Source organism: Cyprinus carpio, chromosome A7, assembly GCF_018340385.1.
Source record: "Cyprinus carpio isolate SPL01 chromosome A7, ASM1834038v1, whole genome shotgun sequence".
Lineage (NCBI taxonomy): Eukaryota > Metazoa > Chordata > Actinopteri > Cypriniformes > Cyprinidae > Cyprinus > Cyprinus carpio.
Genome location: NC_056578.1, coordinates 17,236,766 through 17,250,115, shown reverse-complemented (window position 1 = coordinate 17,250,115; position 13,350 = coordinate 17,236,766).

Sequence of the window (13,350 nt, the reverse complement as noted above, 5' to 3'; positions counted from 1 at the left end):
TGAATGTGTTTCTGAGGGGAGCAGACTGTCTTCTGAAAAGTTTACGTGGTATTTTCTTTTTATCTCATCTCTGTATAGTTCATATTAAAGTAGTGTTTGAGCACAGCGCAGCTTTATTTACGGCGGTAACCAAGAAAACGCTGTATCTGGTCTGTATCTGGTGTTCCAGAGGCGCCTTCTGTGAATCTGCGTCTCATTCAGAGCTTCTGCTGTTTGTTTCGTTCAGGCATGTATTATAATTTCACAAAGCTTGTCAGAATATTCTGTTTTTGCTTCAAATTGGGTTATTATTAAATCAAATTATGTCTATGATTATTATTATATAACTAAATTATATGAAATGATATGTATATGAATTATATAACTAAAATTAAATAACTGTAATTACAGATTTAGGTTAAATAAAGATGTCAGTCTTTATATTTTTTATTTTTAGGAAACAAATCAAAGAAAAAATAAACTAATTCTACTGTTTCTAATATTCTGTATGTTGCTCAAAAACAAGATATATTGTGTCCAGCTGAATTTTTATTTTTTTTACCCAGTTATTTAAAAATAACACATTTCAGAGCTGTAGCAACAATACCGTGATATTTTTGCTTAAAGTTATCATACCGTCAAAATCTCATACCGGCCCATGCCTAGTCTTCATTTGGAGGCTTTTCTCTCTAATATGTATTGACATCTATGATAATATATGCACTGCCATTCAAAACTTTGAGGACACTTAATTTAAAAAAAAAAATGTTTTTGAAAGAAGTCTCTTGTTCTCAACAAGCTTGCATTTATTTGATCAAAACAGTAATATCGTAAAATCTTATTAGAATTTAAAATTGTTCTCTAGGTTAATATACTTAAAAAAATTATTCCTGTAATGGCACGGTTGAATTAATTTAGTGTCCAAAAACATTTCATATTATCAATGTTTCAGATGTGTTCAGGCCAACACTCTTTTCGAACATGTGAAGTTTGGGGAAGATCGGACATCTTATGCCTGAGTTCCAACAACTTCTATTCCCATGGCGAGACATCGAACTTTGTCACGGCGCCATGGCCACACCCTTTAATGAAACCTCAAGATGTTCAAAATTTAACATCGCAAAGGCCTTTAGATTAGACTAACCAAAAAAAATTATAAAATGTCATAAAATATCTAGGAGTAGTTTGTTACGGCGTAAAACATGTCACTTCCTGTTGCCAGCAGGTGGCGCTATAGCGATATCTGAATATTGGCATGTAGATATATTCAGGTCAGGAGTCTTCTCAAACATGTGAAGTTTGGGGCAGATTGGACATTGTATGTCTGAGTTATAGCAACTTCCTTTCTCATGGCGAAACATCGAAATTTGTAAGGCAGCCACAGACACGCCCTTAAACGAAACCTCAAGATCTTCGCAATTTAACATCGCAAAGGCCTTTAGATTACACACTCAAAGTTTGGTGTTGATCTGAATAAATCTCTAGGAGGAGTTCGTTAAAGTACAACCCCTGAAAATGGCAAAAACGACACAAATTTTGCAGAGAAAATTCAAAATAACTGACTTCCTGTTGGGATTCGAATTTCGTACCAAGAGACTTTTTTGTATGTATTGGTGTGTTACATGTGTGTAACCGATTTTTGTACATGTACGTGAAACGTAGCTCGAGGCGCACTCCGCTGAAATTGTATAGGTGGCGCTATCGAGGCATTTTGCCACACCCGATGGAATATTTGCCTTCAGATTTGTTCAGGCCAGGACTCTTATCGAACATGTGAAGTTTGGGCAAGATCAGACATTTTATGCCTGAGTTACAACAACTTTTATTCCCATGGGGAGACATCGAACTTTGTGACGGCGCCATGGACACGCCCTTTAACGAAAACTCAAGATCTTCACAATTTAACATCGCACAGGCCTTTAGAATAGAGTGACTGAAAAAAAAAAAATTTATGTCATAAAATTTCTCGGGGTAGTTTGTTACAGTGTAAAATATGTCACTTCTTGTTGCCAGTAGGTGGCACCATGACTATAACTGAATATGGGCATATCAATCTGTTCAGGAAAAGAGTCTTATCAAACATGTGAAGTTTGTGGCAGATTGGACGTTGTATGTCTGAGTTATAGCAACTTCATTTTTCATGGCGAATCATCGAAATTCGCCAGGCCGCCACGGACACGCCCTTCAACGAAAACTCAAGATCTTCGCAATTTAACATCGCAAAGGCCTTTAGATTAGGCATACCAAATTTGGTGTTGATCTGAAAAAATCTCTAGGAGGAGTTCGTTAAAATACAAGGCATGCAAATGACAAAAATGATGCAAAATTTGCTCATAAAATTAAAAATAAACCGACTTCCTGTTGGGTTTCGGATATTGCTCCAAGAGTCTTTTTTGTAGGTACTGATGCTTTACATATGTGTGCCAATTTTCGTGCATGTACGTGAAACACAGCTCGAGGGCTGTTGATTTTTTTACGATAGGTGGCGCTGTCGAGCCATTTTGCCACACCCTCTTCTGAAACCTATATCAGACGTAAATTTTCACCAGGTCTGACGCGTGTGCAAAGTTTCAGGACTTTTCGAGCATGTTTAGGCCCTCAAAAATGCGATTCATTTTGGAGAAGAAGAAGAAGAAGAAGAAGAAGAAGAAGAAGAAGAAGAAGAAGAATAATAAACAAAGCAGATACAAGAGGGTCCTCACACCATCGGTGCTCGGGCCCTAATAAACAAAGCAGATACAAGAGGGTCCTCACACCATCGGTGCTCGGGCCCTAATAATAATAACAAATAATCCTAAGGAAAACAATAGGGCTCTCGCCCTCCAGGCTTGAGCCCTAATAATAATAATAATTAAAGCTGCAAGCAGCGATGAACGGGCCCTCGCACCCGGGCTCACCACCACCGGGTGGCTTTTGTAAAACAGCGAACGGAGATAAATATGCGTTTAATGTGGTAAATATAAGAGGAATATGCCAAAGTCATTTATATGTGCCAATCTTCCTGCTGCCCGCTGGTGGCGCTATGACTATAACTGGATTTTGTCATGTAGATTTCTTCAGTCCAGCACTTTTATCAAGCATATGAAATTTAGTACAGATTGAACACGGAATGTTTGAGTTAGTAAAAAGCATGTTGTGTCCTATTGCCAACAGGTGGCGCTATGATTATAACTGAACATTGGCCTTTAGATATCTTCAGGCCATGACTCTTATCAAATATTTGAAGTTAGGTGCAGATTGGACATTGCATGTTTAAGTTAGTGTAAAATAAGCCATTTTCTGTTGTCAGCAGGTGGCGCTATGATTATATTGGAATAATGACCTTCAGATGTGTTCAGGCCAAGACTCTTTTCGAACATGTGAAGTTTGGGGAAGATCGGACATCTTATGCCTGAGTTACAACAACTTCTATTCCCATGGCGAGACATCGAACTTTGTCACGGCGCCATGACCACACCCTTTAATGAAACCTCAAGATGTTCACAATTTAACATCGCAAAGGCCTTTAGATTAGACTGACCAAAAAAAATTATAAAATGTCATAAAATATCTAGGAGTAGTTTGTTACGGCGTAAAACATGTCACTTCCTGTTTCCAGCAGGTGGCGCTATAGCAATATCTGAATATTGGCATGTAGATATATTCAGGTCAGGAGTCTTCTCAAACATGTGAAGTTTGGGGCAGATTGGACATTGTATGTCTGAGTTATAGCAACTTCCTTTCTCATGGCCAAACATCGAAATTTGTAAGGCCGCCACAGACACGCCCTTAAACGAAACCTCAAGATCTTCGCAATTTAACATCGCAAAGGCCTTTAGATTACACTGACAAAGTTTGGTGTTGATCTGAATAAATCTCTAGGAGGAGTTCGTTAAAGTACAACCCCTGAAAATGGCAAAAACGACACAAATTTTGCAGAGAAAATATCAAATAACTGACTTCCTGTTGGGATTCGAATTTCGTACCAAGAGACTTTTTTGTAGGTATTGGTGTGTTACATGTGTGTACCGATTTTTGTACATGTACGTGAAACGTAGCTCGAGGCGCACTCCGTTGAAAATGTATAGGTGGCGCTATCGAGGCATTTTGCCACACCCAATAGAATATTGGCCTTCAGATGTGTTCAGGCCAGGACTCTTATCGAACATGTGAAGTTTGGGCAACATCGGACAATTTATGCTTGAGTTACAATAACTTTTATTCCCATGGCGAGACATCGAACTTTGTGATGGCGCCATGGACACGCCCTTTAACGAAAACTCAAGATCTTCACAATTTAACATCGCACAGGCCTTTAGAATAGAGTGACTGAAAAAAAAAGAATTATGTCATAAAATTTCTCAGGGTAGTTTGTTACAGCGTAAAATATGTCACTTCCTGTTGCCAGTAGGAGGCGCTATGACTATAACTGAATATGGGCATATCAATCTGTTCAGGTCAGGAGTCTTATCAAATATTTGAAGTTTGGTGCAGATTGGACATTGCATGTTTAAGTTATAGCAGCTTCATTTTTCATGGCGAATCATCGAAATTCGTCAGGCCGCCACGGACACGCCCTTCAACGAAAACTCAAGATCTTCGCAATTTAACATCGCAAAGGCCTTTAGATTAGGCATACCAAATTTGGTGTTGATCTGAATAAATCTCTAGGAGGAGTTCGTTAAAATACAAGGCATGCAAATGACAAAAATGATGCAAAATTTGCTCATAAAATTAAAAATAACCGACTTCCTGTTGGGTTTCGGATATTGCTCCAAGAGTCTTTTTTGTAGGTACTGATGCTTTACATATGTGTGCCAATTTTCGTGCATGTACGTGAAACACAGCTCGAGGGCTGTTGATTTTTTTACGGTAGGTGGCGCTGTCGAGCCATTTTGCCACACCCTCTTCTGAAACCTATATCAGACGTAAATTTTCACCAGGTCTGACGTGTGTGCAAAGTTTCAAGACTTTTCGAGCATGTTTAGGCCCTCAAAAATGCGATTCATTTTGGAGAAGAAGAAGAAGAATAATAATAATAATAATTAAAGCTGCAAGCAGCGATGAACGGGCCCTCGCACCCGGGCTCACCGCCATCGTGTGGCTTTAGTAAAAATATGAACGGTGAGAAATATGCATTTAAAGTCGTAAATATAAGTGGAATATGTCAAAGTCATTTATATGTGACAATTTTCCTGTTGCCAGCAGGTGGCGCTATCATAATAATGGAATATTGGCCTTCAGATTTGTTCAGGCCAGGACTCTTATCGAACATGTGAAGTTTGGGGAAGATCAAACATTTTATGCCTGAGTTACACCAACTTCTCTTCCTTTAGCGAGACATAAAATTGTGTCACAGCGCCATGGACACGCCCTTTAACAAAAACTCAAGATCTCCACAATTCACTACTGCAAAGGCCTTTAGACTAGACTGACCAGAAAAAAATATTGATGTCATAAAATTTCTAGGAGTAGTTCGTTACAGCGTAAAACATGACACTTCCTGTTGCCAGCAGGTGGCGCTATGACTATAACTGAATATGGGCACGTAGATCTTTTCAGGTCAGAAGTCATATCTAACATGTGAAGTTTGGGGCAGATTGGACATTGTATGTCTGAGTTAGAGCATTTTCCTTTTTCATGGCGAAACATCAAAATTTGTCAGGCCGCCATGGACACGCCGTTTAACGAAACCTCAAGATCTTCACAATTTAATATCGCAAAGGGCTTTAGATTACACTGACCAATTTTGGTGTTGATCTGAATGAATCTCTAGGAGGAGTTCGTTAAAATACAACCCCTGAACATGGCAAAAACAACACCAATTTTAAAGGGAAAATTAAAAATAACTGACTTCCTGTTGGGATTCGGATTTCGTACCAAGAGACTTTTTTGTAGGTATTGGTGTGTTACATGTGTGTACCGATTTTCGTACATGTACGTGAAACATAGCTCGAGGCGCACTCCGTTGAAACTGTATAGGTGGCGCTATCGAGCCATTTTTCCACACCCGATGGAGTATTGGCCTTCAGATGTGTTCAGGCCAGGAATCTCATTAAACATGTGAAGTTTGGGGAAGATCGGACATTTTATGCCTGAGTTATAACATCTTTTATTCCCATGGTGAGACATCGTACTTCGTCACGGCGCCATGGACACGCCTTTTAACGAAAACTCAAGATCTTCACCAATTTAACATTGCACAGGCCTTTAGAATAGACTGACCACAAAAAAGAGACATTGATGTCATAAAATTTCTATGAGTAGTTCGTCGCAGTGTAAAATATGTCACTTCCTGTTGCCAGTAGGTGGCGCTATGACTATAACTGAATATGGGCATATCAATCTGTTCAGGTCAGGAGTCTTATCAAACATGTGAAGTTTGTGGCAGATTGGACATTGTATGTCTGAGTTATAGCAACTTAATTTTTCATGGCGAATCATCAAAATTCGTCAGGCCGCCACGGACACGCCCTTCAACGAAAACTCAAGATCTTCGCAATTTAACATCGCAAAGGCCTTTAGATTAGGCATACCAAATTTGGTGTTGATCTGAATAAATCTCTAGGAGGAGTTCGTTAAAATACAAGGCATGCAAATGACAAAAATGATGCAAAATTTGCTCATAAAATTAAAAATAACCGACTTCCTGTTGGGTTTCGGATATTGCTCCAAGAGTCTTTTTTGTAGGTACTGATGCTTTACATATGTGTGCCAATTTTCGTGCATGTACGTGAAACACAGCTCGAGGGCTGTTGATTTTTTTACGGTAGGTGGCGCTGTCGAGCCATTTTGCCACACCCTCTTCTGAAACCTATATCAGACGTAAATTTTCACCAGGTCTGACGTGTGTGCAAAGTTTCAGGACTTTTCGAGCATGTTTAGGCCCTCAAAAATGCGATTCATTTTGGAGAAGAAGAAGAAGAAGAAGAAGAATAATAATAATAATTAAAGCTGCAAGCAGCGATGAACGGGCCCTCGCACCCGGGCTCACCGCCATCGTGTGGCTTTAGTAAAAAGGTGAACGGTGAGAAATATGCATTTAAAGTCGTAAATATAAGTGGAATATGTCAAAGTCATTTATTTGTGACAATTTTCCTGTTGCCAGCAGGTGGCGCTATCATTATAACTGAACATTGGCCTTCAGATTTGTTCAGGCCAGGACTCTTATCGAACATGTGAAGTTTGGGGAAGATCAAACATTTTATGCCTGAGTTACACCAACTTCTCTTCCTTTGGCGAGACATAAAATTGTGTCACAGCGCCATGGACATGCCCTTTAACAAAAACTCAAGATCTCCACAATTCACTACTGCAAAGGCCTTTAGACTAGACTGACCAGAAAAAAATATTGATGTCATAAAATTTCTAGGAGTAGTTCGTTACAGCGTAAAACATGACACTTCCTGTTGCCAGCAGGTGGCGCTATGACTATAACTGAATATGGGCACGTAGATCTTTTCAGGTCAGAAGTCATATCTAACATGTGAAGTTTGGGGCAGATTGGACATTGTATGTCTGAGTTAGAGCATTTTCCTTTTTCATGGCGAAACATCGAAATTTGTCAGGCCGCCATGGACACGCCGTTTAACAAAACCTCAAGATCTTCACAATTTAATATCGCAAAGGGCTTTAGATTACACTGACCAATTTTGGTGTTGATCTGAATGAATCTCTAGGAGGAGTTCGTTAAAATACAACCCCTGAACATGGCAAAAACAACACCAATTTTAAAGGGAAAATTAAAAATAACTGACTTCCTGTTGGGATTCGGTGGGATTCGGATTTCGTACCAAGAGACTTTTTTGTAGGTATTGGTGTGTTACATGTGTGTACCGATTTTCGTACATGTACGTGAAACGTAGCTCGAGGCGCACTCCGTTGAAAATGTCTGTATAGGTGGCGCTATCGAGCCATTTTTCCACACCCGATGGAGTATTGGCCTTCAGATGTGTTCAGGCCAGGAATCTCATTAAACATGTGAAGTTTGGGGAAGATCGGACATTTTATGCCTGAGTTATAACATCTTTTATTCCCATGGTGAGACATCCATCACTCGTCACGGCGCCATGGCCACACCCCTTTAACGAAAAACTCAAGATCTTCACAATTTAACATTGCACAGGCCTTTAGATTAGACTGACCACAAAAAAATATATAAAATGTCATAAAATTTCTAGAAGTAGTTTGTTACGGCGTAAAACATGTCACTTCCTGTTGCCAGCAGGTGGCGCTATAGCGATATCTGAATATTGGCATGTAGATATATTCAGGTCAGGAGTCTTCTCAAACATGTGAAGTTTGGGGAATATTGGACATTGTATGTCTGAGTTATAACAACTTCCTTTCTCATGGCGAAACATCGATATTTGTAAGGCTGCCAGAGACACGCCCTTAAACGAAACCTCAAGATCTTCGCAATTTAAGATCGCAAAGGCCTTTAGATTACACTGACAACGTTTGGTGTTGATCTGAATAAATCTCTAGGAGGAGTTCGTTAAAGTACAACCCCTGAAAATGGCAAAAACGACACAAATTTTGCATAGAAAATTCAAAATAACTGACTTCCTGTTGGGATTCGAATGTCGTACCAAGAGACTTTTTTGTAGGTATTGGTGTGTTACATGTGTGTACCGATTTTTGTACATCTACGTGAAACGTAGCTCGAGGCGCACTCCGTTGAAAGTGTATAGGTGGCGCTATCGAGGCATTTTGCCACACCCGATGAAATATTGGCCTTCAGATGTGTTCAGGCCAGGAATCTTATCAAACATGTGAAGTTTGGGCAAGATCGGACATTTTATGCCTGAGTTACAATAACTTTTATTCCCATGGCGAGACATCGAACTTTGTGACGGCACCATGGACACACCCTTTAACTAAAACTCAAGATCTTCACAATTTAACATCGCACAGGCCTTTAGAATAGAGTGACTGAAAAAAAAAAAATGATGTCATAAAATTTCTCGGGGTAGTTTGTTACAGCGTAAAATATGTCACTTCCTGTTGCCAGTAGGTGGCGCTATGACTATAACTGAATATGGGCATATCAATCTGTTCAGGTCAGCAGTCTTATCAAACATGTGAAGTCTGTGGCAGATTGGACATTGTATGTCTGAGTTATAGCAACTTCATTTTTCATGGCGAATCATCGAAATTCGTCAGGCCGCCACGGACACGCCCTTCAACGAAAACTCAAGATCTTTGCAATTTAACATCGCAAAGGCCTTTAGAATAGGCATACCAAATTTGGTGTTGATCTGAATAAATCTCTAGGAGGAGTTCGTTAAAGTACAACGCATGGAAATGGCAAAAACGACACAAATTTTGCTCATAAAATTAAAAATAACCGACTTCCTGTTGGGTTTCGGATATTGCTCCAAGAGTCTTTTTTGTAGGTACTGATGCTTTACATATGTGTGCCAATTTTCGTGCATGTACGTGAAACACAGCTCGAGGGCTGTTGATTTTTTTACGATAGGTGGCGCTGTCGAGCCATTTTGCCACACCCTCTTCTGAAACCTATATCAGACGAAAATTTTCACCAGGTCTGACGCGTGTGCAAAGTTTCAGGACTTTTCGAGCATGTTTAGGCCCTCAAAAATGCGATTCATTTTGGAGAAGAAGAAGAAGAAGAATAATAATAATAATTAAAGCTGCAAGCAGCGATGAATGGGCCCTCGCACCCGGGCTCACCACCACCGGGTGGCTTTTGTAAAACAGCGAACAGCAAAAAATATGCGTTTAATGTGGTAAATATAAGAGGAATATGTCAAAGTCATTTATATGTGCCAATCTTCCTGCTGCCAGCTGGTGGCGCTATGACTATAACTGGATTTTGTCATGTAGATTTCTTCAGTCCAGCACTTTTATCAAGCATATGAAATTTCGTGCAGATTGAACATGGAATGTTTGAGTTAGTATAAAGCATGTTGTGTCCTATTGCCAACAGGTGGCGCTATGATTATAACTGAACACTGGCCTTTAGATATCTTCAGGCCATGACTCTTATCAAATATTTGAAGTTTGGTGCAGATTGGACATTGCATGTTTTAGTTAGTGTAAAACAAGACATTTCTTGTTGCCAGCAGGTGGCGGTATGATTATAGTGGAATATTGACCTTCAGATGTGTTCAGACCAAGACTCTTTTCGAACATGTGAAGTTTGGGGAAGATCGGACGTCTTATGCCTGAGTTACAACAACTTCTATTCCCATGGCGAGACATCGAAATTTGTCATGGCGCCATGGGCACAGCCTTTAATGAAAACTCAAGATGTTCACAATTTAACAACGCAAAGGCCTTTAGATTAGACTGACAAAAAAAAATTATAAAGTGTCATAAAATTTATAGGAGTAGTATGTTATGGCGTAAAACATGTCACTTCCTGTTGCCAGCAGGTGGCGCTATAGCGATATCTGAATATTGGCATGTAGATATATTCAGGTCAGGAGTCTTCTCAAACATGTGAAGTTTGGGGCAGATTGGACATTTTATGTCTGAGTTATAGCAACTTCCTTTCTCATGGCGAAACATCAAAATTTGTAAAGCCGCCACAGACACGCCCTTAAACGAAACCTCAAGATCTTCGCAATTTAACATTGCAAAGGCCTTTAGATTACACTGACAAAGTTTGGTGTTGATCTGAATAAATCTCTCTAGGAGGAGTTCGTTAAAGTACAACCCCTGAAAATGGCAAAAACGACACAAATTTTGCAGAGAAAATTCAAAATAACTGACTTCCTGTTGGGATTCGAATTTCGTACCAAGAGACTTTTTTGTAGGTATTGGTGTGTTATATGTGTGTACCAATTTTTCTACATGTACGTGAAACGTAGCTCAAGGCGCACTCCGTTGAAAATGTATAGGTGGCGCTATCGAGGCATTTTGCCACACCCGATGGAATATTGGCCTTCAGATGTGTTCAGGCCAGGACTCTTATCAAACATGTGAAGTTTGGGCAAGATCGGACATTTTATGCCTGAGTTACAATAACTTTTATTCCCATGGCGAGACATCGAACTTTGTGACGGCGCCATGGACACGCCCTTTAACGAAAAAACTCAAGATCTTCACAATTTAACATCGCACAGGCGTTTAGAATAGAGTGACTGAGAAATTTTATGACATCAATTTTTTTTTTCAGAGTAGTTTGTTACAGCATAAAATATGTCACTTCCTGTTGCCAGTAGGTGGCGCTATGACTATAACTGAATATGGGCATGTCAATCTGTTCAGGTCAGGAGTCTTATCAAACATGTGAAGTTTGAGGCACATTGGACATTGTATGTCTGAGTTATAGCAACTTCATTTTTCATGGCGAATCATCGAAATTCGTCAGGCCACCACGGACACGCCCATCAACGAAAACTCAAAATCTTCGCAATTTAACATCGCAAAGGCCTTCAGATTAGGCATACCAGATTTGGTGTTGATCTGAATAAATCTCTAGGAGGAGTTCGTTAAAATACAAGGCATGCAAATGACAAAAATGATGCAAAATTTGCTCATAAAATTAAAAATAATCGACTTCCTGTTGGGTTTCGGATATTGCTCCAAGAGTCTTTTTTGTAGGTACTAATGCTTTACATATGTGTGGCAATTTTCGTGCATGTACGTGAAACACAGCTCGAGGGCTGTTGATTTTTTTACGATAGGTGGCGCTGTCAAGCCATTTTGCCACACCCTCTTCTGAAACCTATATCAGACGTAAATTTTCACCAGGTCTGACGCGTGTGCAAAGTTTCAGGACTTTTCGAGCATGTTTAGGCCCTCAAAAATGCGATTCATTTTGGAGAAGAAGAAGAAGAAGAATAATAATAATAATAATTAAAGCTGCAAGCAGCGATGAACGGGCCCTCGCACCCGGGCTCACCACCACCGGGTGGCTTTTGTAAAACAGCGAACGGCGAGAAATATGCTTTTAATGGGGTAAATATAAGAGGAATATGTCAAAGTCATTTATATGTGCCAATCTTCCTGCTGCCAGCTGGTGGCACTATGACTATAACTGGATTTTGTCATGTAGATTTCTTCAGTTCAGCACTTTTATCAAGCATATGAAATTTAGTGCAGATTGAACATGGAATGTTTGAGTTAGTATAAAGCATGTTGTGTCCTATTGCCAACAGGTGGCGCTATGATTATAACTGAACATTGGCCTTTAGATATCTTCAGGCCATGACTCTTATAGAATATCAGAAGTTTGGTGCAGATTGGACATTGCATGTTTAAGTTAGTGTAAAACAAGCCATTTTCTGTTGTCAGCAGGTGGCGCTATGATTATAGTGGAAAAATGACCTTCAGATGTGTTCAGGCCAAGACTCTTTTCGAACATGTGAAGTTTGGGGAAGATCGGACATCTTATGCCCGAGTTACAACAACTTCTATTCCCATGGCGAGACATCGAACTTTGTCACAGCGCCATGGCCACACGCTTTAATGAAACCTCAAGATGTTCACAATTTAACATCGCAAGGTCCTGTAGATTAGACTGACCAAAAAAAATATAAAATGTCATAAAATTTCTAGGAGTAGTTTGTTACGGCGTAAAAAATGTCAATTCCTGTTGCCAGCAGGTGGCGCTATAGCGATATCTGAATATTGGCATGTAGATATATTCAGGTCAGGAGTCTTCTCAAACATGTGAAGTTTGGGGCAGATTGGACATTGTACGTCTGAGTTATAGCAACTTCCTTTCTCATGGCGAAACATCGAAATTTGTAAGGCCGCCACAGACACGCCCTTAAACGAAACCTCAAGATCTTCGCAATTTAACATCGCAAAGGCCTTTAGATTACACAGACAAAGTTTGGTGTTGATCTGAATAAATCTCTAGGAGGAGTTCGTTAAAGTACAACCCCTGAAAATGGCAAAAAAACGACACAAATTTTGCAGAGAAAATTCAAAATAACTGACTTCCTGTTGGGATTCGAATTTCGTACCAAGAGACTTTTTTGAAGGTATTGGTGTGTTACATGTGTGTACCGATTTTTGTACATGTACGTGAAACGTAGCTCGAAACGCACTCCGTTGAAAGTGTATAGGTGGCGCTGTCGAGCCATTTTCCCACAACCAATGGAATATTGGCCTTCGGCTGTGTTCAGGCCAGGACTCTTATTAAACATATGAAGTTTAAGGAAGATCAGAGATTTTATGACTGAGTTACAATAACTTTTATTCCCATGGCGAGACATCGAACTTTGTGACGGCGCCATGGACACGCCCTTTAACGAAAACTCAAAATCTTCACAATTTACCATCTCAAAGGCCTTTAGATTAGATTGACCGAAATAAAATGTTGATGTCATTAAATTTCTAGGAGTAGTTTGTTACAGCGTAAAACATGACACTTCCTGTTGCCAGCAGGTGGCGCTATGACAATGACTGAAT